Here is a 6,758-nt window from a genome sequence, read left to right as displayed (position 1 = left end):
CCTCCAAACTCGGGTCAGAATTTTGGGGTCCACAACACACACATACACCATATTTAAACCTGTTATAGCCAAAATTTGGTACGGAAGATATCCGGGTCAAGTCCGGGTCGACATAATTCAATTTGGGCGAACGCCAAGAAAACGGGTTTTCGCGGACAACCAAGGATGGATAGCCAAGGGCGGACGGCCAAGGACGGACGACCAAGGAAGATCGGCCAAGAGAATGAGTTTTCGTGGTAGGTTGGCACGAGGCCAAACCCTTAGATGGGTTGGCATGAGGAAAAGCCCTTAGACGAGTTGGCGCAAGCCAAAGCCCTCAGACAGGTTGGCACGAGTCAAAGCCCTTGGACAGGTTGGTGCGAGCCAAAGCCCTTACCTTTGGACAAGTTAGGGCGCGCCGTTTTAATAAGAGAAATCAAAGGATTGATGACCAGGGCGATGCCAAGAGAAACACTTGGACGCGCCCTCACTCTCAGTTTGGCACATAACTTGACTTGAACATGTTGCTTGATGGACTGCTTAGACACTTGGGGAAGAACAATCAATGAACGCTTGGTCAATAGAGAAGGCGCGTCCTCCCCTTAGGGAAGGAGGCGCGCCCTCATGATGTAAAGGACCTTCAATGAGCTCTAGAAAGAGCGTAGGGCGCGCCCTATGTGGGAAATGGTTTTGGACAGGTTCCAGACATGGCTGCTTGGACGGATTCCGTGGAAGGCTCAAGGAAGATGGAGTTAATTATGACTGACGTATTTGATGCAGGTACTCTATTGAAGAACTCCTTCCTATAGCACATCTACAGAAAAGGCGGTGTCCGTGGTCAGAGACCTCCAGGGGTATGCCTGGACTGAAGGCCTCCTCCTGTAGTCAATGGGTGTCCTCATTGGGGATGTGGGGTGAAATCTGGTGTGTGCTTTGGGAGCTCTGTCTCTGTAGTCAACGGGTATCCTCGTTGGGAGACTTTGGAGTATCCTGCACTTTGCACCTAAAAGCTTGGGATCACTTGTCCTGCAATCTGGTAGGGGCTCCTTATCGGGGGACAAGGATGTGTCCAACATTTGGGGTCAACTACGGCTATACCTGCGTCCACGGACTAGAGAAACAGCTGGTAGCGGAGGGTTATCCTTGGCCAGGGAGATGCCTTATCCGTGAAGTCTCGAAGCCGCGGATGAGCCTTCGGCCTTTGTGGTTGGGCCTCATCGGCGGACATTCCTAAAGCTAGTAGAAAACGGTTTCCAGTGGGTTTCCCATTAGGCCTCGGGACAAGAAATCTAAGCCCGTTAGGTTTCTTGTTCCCCAAGAACTACGTTGGCTTGATTCCCTATAAATAGGGATACGTAGGCAAATTGCAAGGGGTCAGAAGCGAGAGCGCAATTGAGCCACCACTAACCCTAAGCAATCTCAGCCCCCAATAATCACCATCACCAAACACTGTTCATCTTTTCCGACGAATATTGTTCATCGGATCCACAGATTACTGTTCACGTTTCCGACAAAGAACCGCCATCACAGATCTTGATTCCGGCTACGAACCTCAAATTTTGTTGATACCAAATTCCTCCGTCAACAAATTGGCGCTAGAAGGAGGGGCTAATCAAGATTTGCATCTAGGAGGAAAGATGTCTTAATATGATGAAGGTTCTTTAGTGGAAGATCCAAAAGAATAGCCATGGCAAGGTTGCAGGCCGCGACCACAAAAGAGATCCATAGACGGTTATCATTCGAGAGATCGAGCGAGATCTGGGGATAATTTGGATCGATGGTAGTTTTGAATATGGGATTTTTGGTTGTCGCTGTAGAGTTACAGTTCTAGGGTTGCTCAAAGATGATAACCTCCGATGAATAATAATGGATGAGGATATCCAAGTGGTGGCTCCAAGCAAGACATGGAGGAAAAAGCTCAATCTTTAGGGGATCCCTCAAGGTAACAGCCGACTACTTGTGTTTTGATTTTGGTTATTCGTTTCTTTAACTTGCGGGAAGATTATTAGATGAAGGATATTCTGATTATAATGTGGATGAGAGATGAGTTCGGGCATAACTTCAAGTTGCTATTACGGAGGGATCCAAGAAGACAATACCTTTGAAGAATGTTGTTGGACATAGTACTTTCCAAACGACGGTATGAAGGATTTCACCACTCTTAAGGAAAGGCTCGGAGTGCATATAGGGGATGATTATCCGAGGATGTTATTTCTGGAATGGCAAAAGGATGGCAACTATGGAGAAGCGAGGCCCCGTGAACCTATGCGTGTGACCATAATTCTCATGGGCATTATAGGGAGATGCACCGCGAACACAAGGGAGCCCCTCCGAGAGATACAAATGGAAATATAATTAACGATATGAGAGATGATCGAAGAATATTGGATAAGTGATAAGGAAGGTACCCTCCTAGAGGAAGATGCGATGATGCGCCCTCGGAGGTAGAGCACCTCCGGTGATTCTTTTGGCTTCGGGTGGCATTTCGAGCGGAAGGCATAAAGCACGCTCATAAGATGAAAGAATCTTCCGTGCCCACAATAACACTCAGACGAGTTGTCAGCCTCCACCCTCGGGGGGTGATCAGACGGATCAACCACAATCTTAAACCCAAGAACAATGGTCTAACATCCAAAATGTTCCTTCAATTGTAACTTTCTTAATAGATGACTAAAGAAACTACCTTCATACTTGGAAGGAGGAAAATTCAATGTAACTGCTCAGCTTCGTCATCATTCTCAAGGGCACTGACAAGAGGAGAAGCCCCGTGATCCTACGCGTGTGCATCATAATTCTCAAAAGAATCATAGAGAGTGGCACCGCGGACACGAAAGAGCACCTCCCCCAGATGTAGTAGGAAGATTGGTCTGAAGTTTTGAAAGAGAAAAGCATGGATGGCTCGATCAGCGAGATGCAAGAAACCCACCGAGAGGAAAAGTGAAGGCGCGCCCTTACAATTTTGGTGATAGAAATATTGAATAGAAATGTGGGAGCAAATTCAACATTTGAGGAAAAGTGTATAGAACAAGCACATGAGAAAGAAACTTTTTTTGATGATGCATAAAATGTACGAGTACAAAGGTTGATATTGCCTATCTACGCTATCATTCAATGATAAATAATGAACCATCAGCAAAAGGGCGCGTCTAAACGTGCGGTACAAAAACAATTTTATCGGCATGATAGTTGTACATGGCGGAGACTAGAGAGCATGGATATTTTGTTGCTAAAATGAAAAGAGGAGTATATTGATAATGCAGTAATAGATTGGGACCCGCTATTGGTTGTAAGCAATCAACAACACTATACCCATCTATGCTATCATGTGAATACACGTAAATGATTGTGAGGAGTTAAAGTTAGTGGGGGCCAGCCGCATGACACAAAATTAAAGTGCATGCATTTTTAAATTAATGAATGATGTTCAAAGAATTCAAAGTGAAATAATACTATTGGCTAAAAGTAATGGAAATTGCGGTGGCAGCATTAAGAAGCCGATTAACAATAACAAATTTGCTATTATTTTAGACTTGATGTGCTAAAGTGATAGAGGAAAATACGGGAACATCGTATTCTACAGCTTAAGATTCAATGAAGTTGAATATTAGCATGCCTGTCAGAATAAACAAAATGTGCATACTTGAGGCATGAAAGTTGCTGATCGATAGCTGGGCACGTCATCTAAAAAAATAGTTATAAAATTCGTAAGTGGAAGCGGTGGATTGAGTAGAAAATAAAATGAAAACAAATAAAGTTTTTAATGGTGGTACGGCTTTGATTATTCATGCTAAGAGTCTAAAATGAAGATATATCTTACAAACAAGAGGGAAAAGAGTGATCAAGCATATGAGGTCTGTGAAAATTTAAATGGGCATGCCCAAAGAAGTTACCGTACAGTGTAGCATACTTATGAAGGGCGCGCCCTTTAAAACATGTGAACATAAACAGGCGTGATTCCAAGAACAATATTGTGAGCCTCCTATGTGTGGCCCTGTGTGTATGTGTGATTCGCAGTAAGCAAAGAAAAGTGGAAAACAAGTGATGCCAGAAAAAATTAAGTTAACAAATCTCAGTGCTTTGTTAAGAAGAGCGCGCTTACACTAAATAGAAGGCGCGCCTCAAATATGGAATGAAAGGTATCTGTGACTGGAGATTAAAAGCCATGGGAATCACAGTAGAAGAAAAATATAACTGTGTATGATCTACGTGTCAACGCTGTGACATTCAAATGGTACCTCATGATGCGCCTTTTGATTAAAATGTGCATTGATATGGCAGACTCCTCGTTGACGTAGTGAAACAACATAAAGGACGGAAGCTAACTCATAGAGGTGTGTCCGTTTGTAAAAAGGGAAGTCAAAATAATTTGCTAGCAAAGTACTTGGACCATTCCGAATAGTGATACCAATAGGGCGCGCCTAGCTTGACAAGAAACGAGGCTATGTGCATAGCAGAGCATCCTACACACAGTCTGGAATATAAAAATTATAATAACATGTATCTGCAGAATAAAGCAGCAAAGAACCTGTGGCAACTAGTTGAATATGGCGCACCTTATGTGTTAAAATATATACATATATATATGTACTATCTTTGCCTGGTTTGTTAGGACTGGTGTGGGGTGCGGTGCTGGCTAAAATTGGAAATAAAATATGCAGGAGAATGTTTCAAGGTGCGGTGTCATGATCCGTAAACACGGTATCTATTTTAAGGTGTATGTGTATACGTAAATTCACATCATTAATAGGAAGAGGTGATGATAGCACTTTGGGCCACATGTATAAGCTGGTATACGTGGATGCGCCTTCTATATAAAAAAAACAATAAGCAACCAGGATGCAAGAGAATTATATGGTGACTATGTATCAATACAAACAAATAAAGGTTTTGCTTTTATAGCATGATGAAGGTGACAAGTTGTGGGATTTGCAAAAAATAAAGATAATGATGCAGTCTTTCTACACGGTGAAAAGGAAATAGGCATTACTGTCAAATGGGTGGAGTAATTTATTTATTTTTGCTAAGTTGGGTGGACTAATTCTTTGCGGATATGAAGTGAATGGTGAAGGTACTAGTTTGGTCTTAGTTGAATGGGTCATGTATTAGTTAAAATAAGTGGAAGTGAAGGAAGTTATATAAAAACCTTGTCGAGGTTGATGCTCCTCTTATAGAGGATGCGCCCTCTGTTGAGGTAAAGACACCTCATACAAAAGAATCCCCCTCCAAAGGTAAATACCCTTTTTGAGTTAGAAGTTTCTCTTACAGAAGACGCGCCTTCCAAGGAAGTTACCTTGTCGAGGTAGAGGAACCTTGTTAAGAGAATGATGCATACAAATTTTTTGCCAAGAATGTTAAAATTCCAATCCCATTTCCAATGGCATATGGAATTTAGGGGGTAGTTGTTATAGCCAAAATTTGGTACGGAAGATATCCGGGTCAAGTCCGGGTCGACATAATTCAATTTGGGCGAACGCCAAGAAAACGGGTTTTCGCAGACAGCCAATGATGGATGGCTAAGGGCGGACGGCCAAGGATGGATGACCAAGGAAGATCGGCCAAGAGAATGAGTTTTCGTGACTGGGCTGGCACGAGGCCAAGCCCTTAGACGGGTTGGCACGAGGTAAAGCCCTTGGACGAGTTGGCGCGAGCCAAAGCCCTCAGACAGGTTGGCACGAGTCAAAGCCCCTGGACAGGTTGGCGCGAGCCAAAGCCCTTACCTTTGGACAAGTTAGGGCGCATCCTCTTAATAAGAGAAATCAAAGGATTTATGACCAGGGCGACGCCAAGAGAAACACTTGGGCGCCCCCTCACTCTTAGTTTGGCACAGAACTTGACTTGAACATGCTGCTTGATGGACTGCTTTGACACTTGGGGAAGAACAATCAATGAGCGCTTGGTCAATAGAGAAGGCGCGTCCTTCCTTTAGGAAGGAGGCGCGCCCTCATGATGTAAAGGACCTTCAATGAGCTCTAGAAAGAGCGTAGGGCGCGCCCTATGTGGCAAATGGTTTTGGACAGGTTCCAAACATGGCTGCTTGGACGGATTCCGTGGAAGGCTCAAGGAAGATGGAGTTAATTATAACTGACGTATTTGATGCAGGTACTCTGTTGAAGAACTCCTTTCTGTAGCACATCTATAGGAAAGGCGGTGTCCGTGGTCAGAGACCTCCAGGGGTATGCCTGGACTAAAGGCCTTCTCCTGTAGTCAATGGGTGTCCTCATTGGGGATGTGGGGTGAAATCTAGTGTGTGCTTTGGGAGCTCTGTCTGTGTAGTCCACTGGTGTCCTCGTTGGGAGACTTTGGAGTATCCTGCACTTTGCACCCAAAAGCTTGGGATCACTTGTCTGGCAATCTGGTAGGGGCTCCTTATCGGGGGACAAGGATGTGTCCAATATTTGGGGTGAACCACGGCTATACCTGCGTCCACGGACTAGAGAAACAGCTGGTAGCGGAGGGTTATCCTTGGCCAGGGAGATGCCTTATCCGTGAAGTCTTGAAGCTGCGGACGAGCCTTGGGCCTTTGTGGTTGGGCCTCATCGGCGGACATTCCTAAAGCTAGTAGAAGACGGTTTTCAGTGGGTTTCCCATTGGGCCTCGGGACAAGAAATCTAAGCCCGTTAGGTTTTTTGTTCCCCAAGAACTACGTTGGCTTGATTCCCTATAAATAGGGATACGTAGGCAAATTGCAAGGGGTCAGAAGCGAGAGCGCAAAGGAGCCACCACTAACCCTAAGAAATCTCAGCCCCCAATAATCACCACCACCAAACACTGTTCATCTT

At 44.6% G+C, this 6,758-nt stretch overlaps 1 long non-coding RNA gene across 2 annotated transcripts; it reads right to left on the bottom strand.

Annotated features, from left to right (window-relative positions):
* Positions 1–2,500: 2,500 nt before the first annotated feature.
* On the bottom strand, positions 2,501–4,503 carry LOC141663566 (uncharacterized). Of its 2 annotated transcripts, XR_012551549.1 has the most exons (3): positions 4,079–4,503; positions 3,875–3,970; positions 2,501–3,660 (listed from the first exon to the last, which is right to left on the bottom strand). It is a non-coding gene; the product is annotated as an uncharacterized LOC141663566 (long non-coding RNA). The 2 variants fall into 2 exon arrangements; XR_012551548.1 differs by having other exon boundaries at positions 3,875–4,503.
* Positions 4,504–6,758: the final 2,255 nt, after the last annotated feature.

Source organism: Apium graveolens, chromosome 6 (genome assembly GCF_009905375.1).
Source record: "Apium graveolens cultivar Ventura chromosome 6, ASM990537v1, whole genome shotgun sequence".
Lineage (NCBI taxonomy): Eukaryota > Viridiplantae > Streptophyta > Magnoliopsida > Apiales > Apiaceae > Apium > Apium graveolens.
This window is presented reverse-complemented; position numbering and strand designations above follow the sequence as displayed.